We start from the raw sequence: 12,582 nt of genomic DNA, 5'->3' as shown, positions 1-12,582 counted from the left end.
TACTTCACTACAAACCAATAAAACATAAATAAAAATAAAAGAATTCTGGGAAATTTAGCGGCTGTGCTTATAACGGAAATTATTCAAACGTTAAAGATGTTATAAATTCTGTAGGTACTTGAGCGATGATGAAAAAATAATGAAAATGTTTAATCGATTCGTAAAAGTGAAACAGCTGAAGTAAGCACATTTTTTTATTAACCTAAAAAGGTAATCCGTCATTTTACAACATTATGATGAAATCGCCAGATGAAATTAAACTCCATTACCGGTTGTTATTAAGCGACATATCGTGACGCTTTCCATCGACTGAATTTTATAGACGTTTCTCATTGCACTATGCCTCTCGATTATTTATTTGATAATTGCATTTCAGTTTCATCATATTCGGAATTATCTGCAACACCTCTCAGACACGTTTCTAAACTGTTTTTTGCACAAACAGGTGTTCTAGATCTTAGAACCCCGATCGTCGGAGGTACCGAACACATACAAAGTCACAGTCGGTTACTGTAATATTCTAATTAATTTTTAACATTCTGGTAAATCGCAAACAAAACAATGACACAAAAATTACATCAAACACTTAATGCAATAAACGCTGAGAGTTCTCCCCCCAAAGATCACAACTGGGAAAAGCTTCCGTGGAAACTTCATCTAACTAAACTGCCTTTCGTGAATCGACCTTAAAAAATATTCCCTTGACTTGTCAACTCGATCTGTAAATTATTTAAATGAGCAACGAATAGTAGAAAATTGTTATTTTATTAAAAAAATGTTATATTTCAGAATGTAAAAAAATCTAAAAATAAAAGGAAGGTAGCTGAACGAATTACGAAGGATTTTTTTAACGGAGAGTAAGTTCCATAAAGCGATATTTGTACTTTTGTATTTAAGGACGAATTACGAGGCACGAGTACTATACCCCGGCAGCGCAGCCACCCCATCAGCGGGAGCCCCAAAGCAATATCACAAACAATACCAATATAACGGTGGCACGATGCCAATACACCTACCTACAACCAATCCAATGTCCATTACCAACTAATCCATACTGCTTGTCCATTAGACCGTATGTTCTGCGTCGTCTACTTCTTGACAATGTGCACACTGTGGTGTTGACTTTTTCCCGATTCTGTTCAGGTATTGTCCAAATGAGCCATGTCCGGTCATCATTTGCGTTACATAAAAATCTAGGTTTCCTCGTTTCTTACCTATCCAGTCTTCTATATTTGGAATTAACCGTCTGGTCCGTTCCCCAACCTGCGAGCCAGTCCATATGTCTTGCCAGTCACTCACTATAGTAGCTTCATTATAGTAACTTCATTTCTTGACATTCCTACAGATCTCAACTTACGTCCCTTGACCTGCAATTCAATAGGTGGCACCTCAGTCAATACGCATAATGCATCATATGATACTGTGCAATACTCTTCCCTGTGAACATAATATATTTACATTTCTCTATTGCCGGCTGGAGTCCCCTCTCTTTCAACCGATTATCTATCGTCCGTAACGTGTTGTTAGCACTCTCTTGTACATCGACAGTTGTTTTACCCTTGATGAGTATCGCCAGGTCATCGGCATAGGCAATTACTTGTACCCCATCCTGATAGTCTAGTCTTAATATCCCATCGAAGGCCAGTATCCAGAGTAACGGTCCCAGTACAGAGCCCTGTGGGACACCGCCATAAATATTGAAACGTAGGCACTCACTCTGCGTGTCCACCAAGCATTCTCTATTTGAGAGGTATTCCCCTATCTGCCTTCTTAAATAAGGACTGATACCTTTTTCCACTAATACCCTATTTATTGATTCCCACTTGATAGAACCGAATGCATTTTTTACATCTAAAGCTATGAATAGGGGAATACGCCTCGTTCTCCATGTGCCGCTCCTAGTATCCTTAGCCCAGTCGATCACCTTTGTCGCCGCCTGTATCGTCGAACGACCCTTCATGAATCCAAACTGATTTACACTAATGCCTATTCATTCCTCAAGTTCCTTAAAGATTCGGCCAGCGAGCATCTTCTCCACTACCTTCGCCATGGTATTTAAAAGACTCAATGGTCTGTATAAAGGTTCTCCATTGTCATTTGTGCCTTTTGGGAGGAACACCACCCTAGATTCCTTCCAGATTCCTGGAAATGACTTGTTTTCTAATTCATGGCTGGCAACATCAAGCATTTCATAAGGAATTCTCTTTATGGGCCCTTTAAGGAGTGCCGCTGGAATTCCGTCTGGACCCGGGCTCTTCCTATTACCCAGTTGTGCTACAGCCAAGTGCAGTTCAGAGAACGTGAAGCGTCTGGGTTCGCAATCTATAACATTTCCTGCAGTTTCTACTCTACCGGGGAATAGCTCATTAATTTGTTGTTCTACCTGCTCATTATTTAATACGGGCAGACGCCTTCCAAATCCCTTAGTGATTATTTTGTATGCCTGTCCCCAGGGGTCTCCGTCTAACTACTCGCAGAGTCTGTGCCATTGTTTTTTCTTAGACATACGAATAGCTTTGTTTAAGGCCCGTCTGGTCTCTTTATAAGCCAGAGATGCCTCCTCGTACTCCTGTCCGCCAATTGAAGCAGAGATCCATTCTGTCAGGACCCTTGTATTCATGTTTACGATGTCCAGTATTCCAGCATCTGAAGCACTTTTCCTCTGATTCCCTAATATATGCCCGACAATTTACCCACCCAATCCTCAACCTTTGTTCCACCAGCTTACAGGCAGCCCTATACGAGGTGATAACTGTAACATTTTGGGTCTCCGCGTACCCTTTTCTAATTGACGATATCTTGATGTCCTCATCAGTACCTACTCTTGCAGTAATTGCAGCAAAAATTTCTGTCTCAGTGGTGTCATATTCTACATCCCTGATGTGAACTATTGTCCGCCTTCCCGCTCTTGTACGCAGGTCAACTTGCAGATCTGCCGCCTTATCTCGTAGGTTACTTGTAAACTCTGCGCTCCCTGAATTCTCACGTGGAGTTCTTCATTCCTGCCCTTACGTAAGGAGATGACCTCTTTTGCATCTTCGCTACTTACTGCAGACTTCATCGTTTTAAATAAATCAGAATAGGATTTTCCAGCTGCTTTGATAACCACAGTACGACTGTCAACTGCCGGTGGTGTCGACTTTTTAATATGGGCTGACACCCTGGTGGTATGAAACCTCACCCACCATAGTGTCATCCGGGAGCAAATCATTCAGGAAAATATTAAGGACACGGTCCTTATCAATTACCACAACCTCGCGGATTGACAAAACTGACAGGAAGCCATCTTTCCTGCGCTTATGTCCAAGGGCTCTATACACAACGCCCCAAGGGTCTCTATTCCCTTGCTCCTGAACGAAGGAGCGCCAGGAATTACGCTTGGAGGATCTAATGTTATGAAAATAACTAGCCCTCACTCTGCGGTAATCTGGAGTTAGGGCCGCACGCCCATCGGGATCACCCTCTCGTTGCGCAGCACTTCTGAGTCCGTTCACAGAATGTTTCATTTCTATCAGATTCCGAGACCATCAACCAGATACAAGTTCCCGGCCAATATCTCTAGGAATGGCGGCTTCAGCCGCTGCCACCACCGCAAAGGTGAAGTTTTCTACCATACATTTAATGGCAGGCTGTCAAAGTCTCGAGAAAAAATCTGCGGTCTGGATTCCAACAAAGAGGAGAATTTCGGCCAGTCCGCCTTCCTATGTAGGAAGCGCCGCCGGTGAACAGGAAAGGTCCCTCATAGGCTTCGCGCAGCTCATCCACTATTTCGCGAATAGTATCAACCGATGATCGCTAGAACAGTCGTCGACAACAGACCAGTTAAGGACCCTGCCAGGGATGTCCCTACCAATGATGATGTCAATACTTGTACCTGAAAAGGCCCGTCGTCCGTTAACCGTACCGACGTAAGTGGCCAACTGGTCTGAAAGATTAGACCTCAAAATTGTGCTGCGCGATTAAAATGTCAATTAGGCCACCGCCATGATCGTGATCCCACTGTGCCAGAAAAGGACTTCGCATTAACATAGGCACCAATAAGGATTAGACCATTCCCCTCAACACGAAGGATTATATCCCATCTCGCTAGGTGTTCCTCAGTGGGACCCCTGAATTGGAAATATGAACTAACAACTGTAAGGTTCTGTCTGCGAATGGCAAGTCTGACCACAACATGATGCGCGCCAGAAATCTGCGTATAGACACTATCAAGCGACTTCCTGCATAGAATAGCAGACATACAGATATGCCCTACACAAAACCTTTTTCAGCTGTGAAAGCCTGGCAGATTACCCCGAATTACATATGGGTGTTGCAGAAGGACAACATCGAGGGTCCGTCTCTCTACAATGTCACCTAACCTGGACTACATAAGCACCCTGGGCATTTAGCTGACCGAACCTAACCATCTAAGGAATTGAAGTACATCGTAACAGCCCTTACGTAACAGCCACACTCCTTACTAACAACTGGGTGCTCATGATTCTTGTGCAACCTCTTACAGTTAGCACAGTCCCAAGCCTCGGACCTATGTGAACAATCGTCACGCTTGTGGCCCTCCTCGCCACAATGGGCACACACCAAAGTCAACTTACAAAATTTAGCCTTGTGACCATATCTGCAGCACTTGAAACATCTTTGGACGTCCACGTACTCTTTTACTCGGCAGGACCATAAATTGATAAATAGTCTTCTCGCAGACGTAAATTTTTGAAAGAGACCAACTTACCTCGAAAACTCCGTGATATTTTAGGGTATCATCCCTACCCGTTTTAAAGACCAACCTGCAGTCCCGCCGGAAGGCGGCTTCATCCAAATCAGTGTTCTGCTCCCTAATGAGGGACAAGATATCTTCGTCGGTCAGGTTACTGTCAATATCATAGACTATAATACGGGGCCTACGCGTTCTTTTCGGGTCTATTTTCACATTCAATCGCTTAACCGCCGCGGAACCTCTGATTGCCTGAATGGTTTCCGTATCATCCGCTACCACAACTAACCCCTTGTCGGTCTCTTTAATGTTCCTAATTTTAACGCCTTTCCGGTCATCCCGAAGGGCAACCTGGAGGTCTTTCTTCAGCTGACTGCTGGACTCAGTCGAGCCCTCCACCCTATTAACAAACGCAACCTCAGGTTTCTTAGAGAATTGACTGGTTTCATATCTGCCTCTGCCCACCTCAGCATACCTACGCGGTTGCATCGGGGTCGAGGCCGGTTTCTCAGCTACAATTACTATTTCAGGCCGTGAGGCAAGATTTTCGAACCCTTCGACGAGAGCTATGAAACCGCTCGGAAGAAGTCGTGGCAGTAATCTCCTCTTGGTAGCAGCACTAGTACACTTGGGGTTCGCTAAATAGGAAGACAAGCCATCCAGTTCTGCAAAAACATCACGGGCCAAAGGACAGAGCTGCCAGGCCTGCCCCCGGCTTGCAAAAACTCTTCAATAAGTGGATTCCTACCCTCCCGGGTGGTCACCCCTATATCTATCTCTGAACTATCATTGTCAGGACCAGTGTTCGAGGAAGTCGAAGGATAAGGCTCAAGCCCCCTCCTCCGGCTAGGCTTTTTAACTGCCTCACTAACATCTGTCATGGTCGGAGATGCCCTGACCTAACAGTACACGAACAAAATGCTCGCTGTATTCCTTCTATTACAGATATTGGGCACAATCCTACAAGCGTGACGACTACCCGCAGCGAGCCACGGGCAGCTGGAGACCTTCTGTGTTCTCCTGTCACTCTTTGCACGTCTTCGCCATTTGGCGAAAAATGTGGCTTCACATTTGGATCAAATGTGTAAAATCAAAGATCAAAACACAGTTACAGATTACGTCCGCCGCTCTAAAAGAGCGCAAGCAGGACTAAGGGTAAAAGCCCCTTTGCTCGTAACAGGGACTTGCGACCAGGAGTCTTGCCACTCTTTTTGCCGCGATAGGGCGGGTCCTCGAACAAATCCTCCGCCAAAATCTCTGAATCCCCGTGAAAAGGATTATGAATCGTCTAACAATAAGGGCGCAAAACCGTTGTAACAGTTCTCAGTTCTAAGATTGTGAAACTGGGGAAGGTACACACTCGACCACCAGCTCAAAAATAGCAAAAACGCAATCTCTGCTCGTGAAAAGAGGCCAGATATTACGACGGACGGCTACAAACCGTATGCTTTTCGGCCGTTAGGCTAAACATACCGCCATCGGACAGAAAACAAAATTCTCAGACAGCCCCGCAGGCAGCCGACCTCCCATACAATACACTAAGGATGAGATCGCATTTAAATTACGCTTGCTTGGTCTCCCCCCCCCCCCCACCGCGCTCGTACATGTATATATCTTTCTACTAGAATACCCCAAAAAATTTATTTTCGTATGCCAAAAAAATTAGATAAAACTGAAATAGAAATCAGTTTACGTTTAGTCTTATACTAAACTGTAACTCGAATAAATAATATTAATCAACCTAATGGAGGTTACCCACCATTAGGTTGAAAATACCCATTAATCAAGAAGAGGGACAAAACAAAAAAAAAAGAAGTTAAATACAGAACAAAAAAAATCATAACTTGAATTCATCTGAATGAGTTATGAATTAATTGGTATTGCATTTATTAAATGTGCCGAGTTGTTTTAAATAAAATTACGTATTTATAACTAGCGTATAATTAAATTTACAGTCTTAGCAAATAAATAAAATAATTTACGAATTATAAATACAATACTGCAACAGTCAGCGAAATTAAAACTATTAACAGTAGAAATTTATCCGACTGTTAGTAGTTTTCCTTACAAACGACCTGTTATCAACCTTGCCATAAAATGTAAACAGCGGAGTGATTTTAAAATAAATTAAATTAAATTTTAAAAAAATACTGAAAGTCCGTTTACGCAATGTTATTTAATTTAGATTTAATATGTTTACTCATTGAGGAAACAAAATGGTTTTACCCGACGAAGGAAAGGGATCAGTGTGGGTAACCTCACCCAAATACAATAATTGGGTATTTGGCCAATTTGTGCCCAAATACAATATCACTCTTCTTACCGTCAGATACTTATTACTGTAGTAATTTATCACCGTTTATCAAGTTCGATAAAAAAAATATTTAAAAATATGATCGTAAGAGAACTAACACTACACACAATTTACTCTCGAAAGCGGCATTATCATTCTCAACAATAACATGTAACAATACCAGAATTAATAAAAAAAATTGAGGATTTAAGCGGTATCCTGGTATCTACTTCACGGAGCCAAATAAAGGCTATCGAAATTCAGACAGAGTATAAATAAATAAAAATAATTTAAAAAATCAATGGAGTTTACACTGATGATTTCTCATAATAAATAATGAGTTAACCGCATTATCTCATTTCAAAAGGAACAGGTTACCTACGAAAATCCTATTAAGAAGACTGCCGAACGAAAATTTTTATTGTTCTCGAATATTAATCCATTTCTAACAAATTAATTATCTCTAAATTCTACATAACTCAGATTACACATTACATGTTTGTATTTGAGTATTATTTCTAATTTAATGGCGATTCCTATTTAAAAATTTTGTATGTATGAATTTTTATGTTTTAAAAATTCCTTATTAGGCGCGCGACCGTTATTCGACCGATCAAATCGGTATCGCATATTATGTTAATCGAAATTATAGTTTTACACGACGTCGGTTCCTTTTCATAACCTCATTTTTCCTTTTTTTCCTTTTCATAACCATTAAAAAAATACTAGTTATTCTAATTTTAAAAGATTTTTTTAAAATCTGCAGATAGCGCGATAGAGTCTGTTAAGGGTTTTAATAAATCTCTATCGAGGTCTTACGCTAAGGTAAATTTATTTAAGTTAGCTTTTTCGTCGATTCGGGGACACTCGATTAACAAAATTGATATTTATATATATTTTATGCGTTTTAGTAAACCTACGTCAGTGCATTTGAACCGACTCGATAGCTTACACCGTTATCGCGTAATGATTATTACAAAACTTTTATTTGGTGGCCATTTTGAGGCGAACCCGACGGCCGTTCGTGTATTTTTGTAATCCTCTGAAGATGCTTAATCCGAAATCACAATCCAGTCAAAGACAAAAAGTGTTCAAAAACATACACACATTCATACTGAATTCGATAACGAACTGTTCGTCGATTGAAAATGACATTAAGAATAGTGAAATTTTAAAACTTTACTAATCAAAAACATAATTTCTACGCGATAATTATTTAATTTTATGTTTATTTATTAAGCAGAACTACTTTTTTATCATGTTTAAAACAACTACACACAATTCTGACTAAATTATAGGGAGGGAATTAATTGTTAAGTGTTAGATTTCAAAATTGAACAGAAAAACAAGAAAATTCTCAAAAGATTAAATAATATGTTACACAGGTCAAAAAATAATATTAATTTGGAACTGACTTAAAATTAGGTGAATTAGAATGTATTTTTTATGCTTTATCTAAAAATGAAATCAATTTTTCTTCATCGCATTCAGAAACTTCTTAATAGAAACAAAAATAATAATAATAATAATTACAATTTAAATTCCTACCATTATTTTGTACACGTTTACCTTTATCTTAATTTCTTTATTCTTATTTATCTTTTGTGTTCGGTGAAGTCTTCTCTTTTTATCATCCGGCAGTAGTGGCTCATCTCGTCTGCCTCGATAGCGTTGTTCCATCTGCAATATAGCTTAGTGGATCCTTTCTTCTTGTTCGTCGTCGATGTCACCAGAGTATAAAGGGAAAAACTCCAAATGAGAATGTAAAAATATGAATTTCAATGACATTCTGCAGCCTAAATTTTGTACTTCACTAAGAGTTCATTTATAAGCCGATCGTGGTTTTCAGCTTTTTTGTTTCCAAGAAAACCAGTAACGACATCTTTGAATGACTTCCGTGCCGCTAGTTCTTTAGGATTCTGGTGGCTGGTAGCTGTAAGCAGGGTGCCGTACAGCACCCGCTTAAGTGTCCCAGTCGCTCACTTGTCAACAATAAAACTAAATCGGGGAGGCGCACACCTTGTTACAATTAAAATTATTGAAGTTCTTATATCTAAAAGGCAGCAATTTAGGCTGCCACACCTCGGTCGCTGTATGCCAGCTACTACCTGTCCACCATTTAACAGCGCTTGGAGCTAGTTTGGCTGGTGGCCAGCCATTACCTCAAGGAAGGATTCCTACAACAGAGCTTAGGAGTCATTATTACATTACACAACCCTTAAAATTAACGATGTCGGTTGAACAAAGCAACCTCATCGAGGAACTCCCACACGGTCCGACAATGCGGCTCTCGCCACATTGACTCGCCGTTTGTGAGCGGCAAGTTTCTCCCCGACCTCTAAGTCCCAGGGTGGCTCGATCTCTGGCCCCCCCAAGAGCAGGGCAGTCGAACATCATATGCACGATCGACTGGACCTCCCCGCAGACACACAACTCATCAGCCACCAGGCGAAACCGAAACAGATATTGGTTCATATATTGGTGGCCAACCATATATATTTCTAGGTTAGATTCCCACAGCAGTGCGGTACGCGTTTTCCCTTAGGGAAACCATTAATGTCAGTTGAACTAAGCAACCGCATCAAGGAACTCCCACACGGAACGACAATGCGGCTCTCGCCACATTGACTCGCCGCTTGTGAGTAGCTAATTTTCCACTTAACCTCTAAGTTACAGTGTGTCCCGGTCTCTGATCCCCCGCCAAGAGCAAGGAAGTCAAACATCAGATTTTCATTTGACTGGACCGACCTACAGACGCACAGCTCATCAGCAGCAAGGCGGAACCGAAATAGATATTGGTTTAAATTAACATGTTTGATGAGCACCTGGGCAGCCGTTGCGCTTAAAAACGAGCTCGAGGCACACCATCCCCCCAGATCCTGTATAAATTTGTACAACAATTTCCCTTAGTCGTGGTGTCCCATTCCAACTGCCATGCAACCATCGCGAGGCTCTGCAGCCTCTTCCGCAGGCGAGAGATGGGCAACAGAACGAAATTTAGATCCGGTACATTGTGATCACCGTTCCTTTCCGGTACTGGCACGGCCCGAAACCGCATCCCAAATACCTCGGTCTTGCGACCTCTTCGCAATCTCCACATAGCTGCTCGAATTTTCCGCGCTGGGCAATCCTTAAATTTTAAAGATGTGTCTATTCATATGCAACCTATGCGTTCAAATGGGCGCCGCGTTTGTGTCATGCTTACAAGGACACCTCGGTACACCATATAGATTTGACGACCCGACATCACATAGCCTTTCCGACCAATCCTCCTAAAACTGCGTATCACTGTGATGGGATCCGCCGCTACTTGCTTAAAATGGTTGCTAAAAAACAAGTACTCATCAAACCAAACATCTAGGTACTTATGAACTCTAATTCCGCTAATTACACAGCCTTTATACTTAATGTAGGGGTTCCGACTGTACGATAATTTGTCTGCACCCGTTAGAAGCATGTACTTCGTCTTGGGCACAGAAATCCTTAAATTTTCATGTCCATCCAGACCTGTGCAGTTGACAAAGCCACCTTTTTTTTTTCTTCCTACTCCCTCGGGCCGGTTATCCAATTAAGTATACGCAGCCCGAGAAAGTGTCCTTTTACTCAAAGGAGGCCTCCCCACCCACCGACTGTATGTCCGGCACGGTAGGTCAGCCCCCCCCCCGGTCGGATCTTCTCTTTTTGTTTACTTTACATTGCCTGCCTCAAATCCCCAGGGCAGGAACCGAGTCCGACTATGCCGTCCCCAGCCCCAGCCCCGGGAACCGGGTCTCGGTCTTTTGGTGTTGCCTGCCTCTAACCCCGCAGAAGGTAGGCCAGGCCCGACTATGTCGTTCCCAGCCACCAACTACGGAGCCGAGTCTCGGTCTTTACATTCCCAGTCCGATCTCGTAACGCCTACTCGCGGTCGTAGGTTTCATAAAGAGACAATATTCATGAATATCCTAGTTCTACAATTACTTCAGTCTTTATTAGTACCCCATACGTCTTTCAGTATCATTTTTCTCTTTTAAAACTAAAAAGGAGAATTTTTCAAAATTATTCCAATTTTGTCTAGAACTCAATATGAAGCTAATTAGTTCCTCGGGTGTGAGATTCTGTATTCCCGTGCGAAACCTAAGTGTTGTCCATTTATCGCATTCAAATATTGTATGCTCAGCTGTGTCATCGCGTTCACAGTACCGACAACGCGGAGAGCTTCTTTTACCAAAGCGGAATAAATATTGCTCGAAATTTCCATGTCCAGAGAACATCTGAGAGACATAGTAGCTGACCTCACCGTGCTTTCGTTTGACCCATTGGCTAATGTCTGAAATCAACCTTTTTGTCCACATAGCCCCCTCATGTTGACTCCATCTACGCTGCCATGCCTGTATAACCACTTCAGAAGCATCACCCCGTTCCATGCCCTGAAAGCGAAGCCAGCGTTCCAAGACCTGGAGTTCTATGGGTTTTGTGGACGCCAGAACGCACGCCGTCTCATAAGATATTGTGCGGTATCCGAACATCACCCCAACTAGAGCCTGTCTATGTAGACTCCTCAATCGTTTAGCATTCCTTTGCGTGAATATGGCTCTATACCAAGCAGGTGCAGCATACAATAAAGCCGAGGTGCATGCGGAGACTAAAACCCTACGTTTAGATGATCTTGGGGCATCTCGGCCAGCTAATAGCCTTGTGAGGGCTTGTAGTAACCCTTCGACTCTCTCGCATATATATACTATATGAGCACTAAAGCTTAAGGTTTTATCGATTATCACTCCCAGATATTTAGCCTGATTGACACGTTCAAGCCTATGTTCCCCTATCTTAAGTTCAAGATCTCGCAGCCGTCTCCTTCCCGCCAACATAATATATTGACTTTTATCTACTGAAAGTGTTAATCCTTTGTCGGTTAGCCAGTTATTTACGATCTCTAGAGTGTCATTGCTCCTTTGTTCGAGGACATCTTCTGATCTCGCAGAGGTGAGTATCGCTAAATCATCAGCATAGGCCACTATTTCCGTCTCTTCAGGCAGCTGTAGTCGTAATACATCATCAATGACCAGTAACCAAAGTAATGGTCCCAGTACTGACCCTTGGGGGACACCACCATGAATTTGGTATCGTATGTCACCATCAGGCGTGCTAACCGTAGTCCATCTTTCAGACAGGTATTCGGAATGTCTCCTAATGTAAGGGCTTATTCGCCTTCTGACTAAAGCCGCCATGATGGAGTCCCACTAAATTCATGCGAATTAGTAAACTTGAATGGAAAATTTTCTAAGTGGTTGTTTACCAGTTAGAAATATGCATGTATTGTCCAATTCGTTTAACTTAGAAAAATTTCAATAAAATTGTCTATAATATAACCTCAAATTTGGTTATTAGCTTCGTAACAGAGAAAGTACTCACGATAAATATATGTAAATATCTTCTCTTATGTCTTCATTCACAAAATAACACACTGTATCACTAAAAAATAACTTAGTGTTCCCAAAATAAGTCAAAAAAGATGCCTTATAGTCACTTAAACCTAAAACATAAAAAACTCTTAATAACAAGGTAAATCCGCATCCAAATCTCTTAAACATTTACA

General features: G+C 41.9%; 1 protein-coding gene across 2 annotated transcripts in view; it reads right to left on the bottom strand.

Moving 5' to 3' along the window:
- Positions 1–12,582, bottom strand: part of LOC142323177 (putative fatty acyl-CoA reductase CG5065) — a 181,560-nt gene that overhangs the window by 116,811 nt on the left and 52,167 nt on the right. The gene's annotated exons all lie outside the window — the stretch shown is intronic.

The sequence above is a fragment of the Lycorma delicatula genome, chromosome 4 (genome assembly GCF_047948215.1).
Source record: "Lycorma delicatula isolate Av1 chromosome 4, ASM4794821v1, whole genome shotgun sequence".
NCBI classification, from domain to species: domain Eukaryota; kingdom Metazoa; phylum Arthropoda; class Insecta; order Hemiptera; family Fulgoridae; genus Lycorma; species Lycorma delicatula.
The sequence above is the reverse complement of the archived record's forward strand: the minus strand, read 5'-3'. Positions and strand labels throughout refer to the sequence as shown.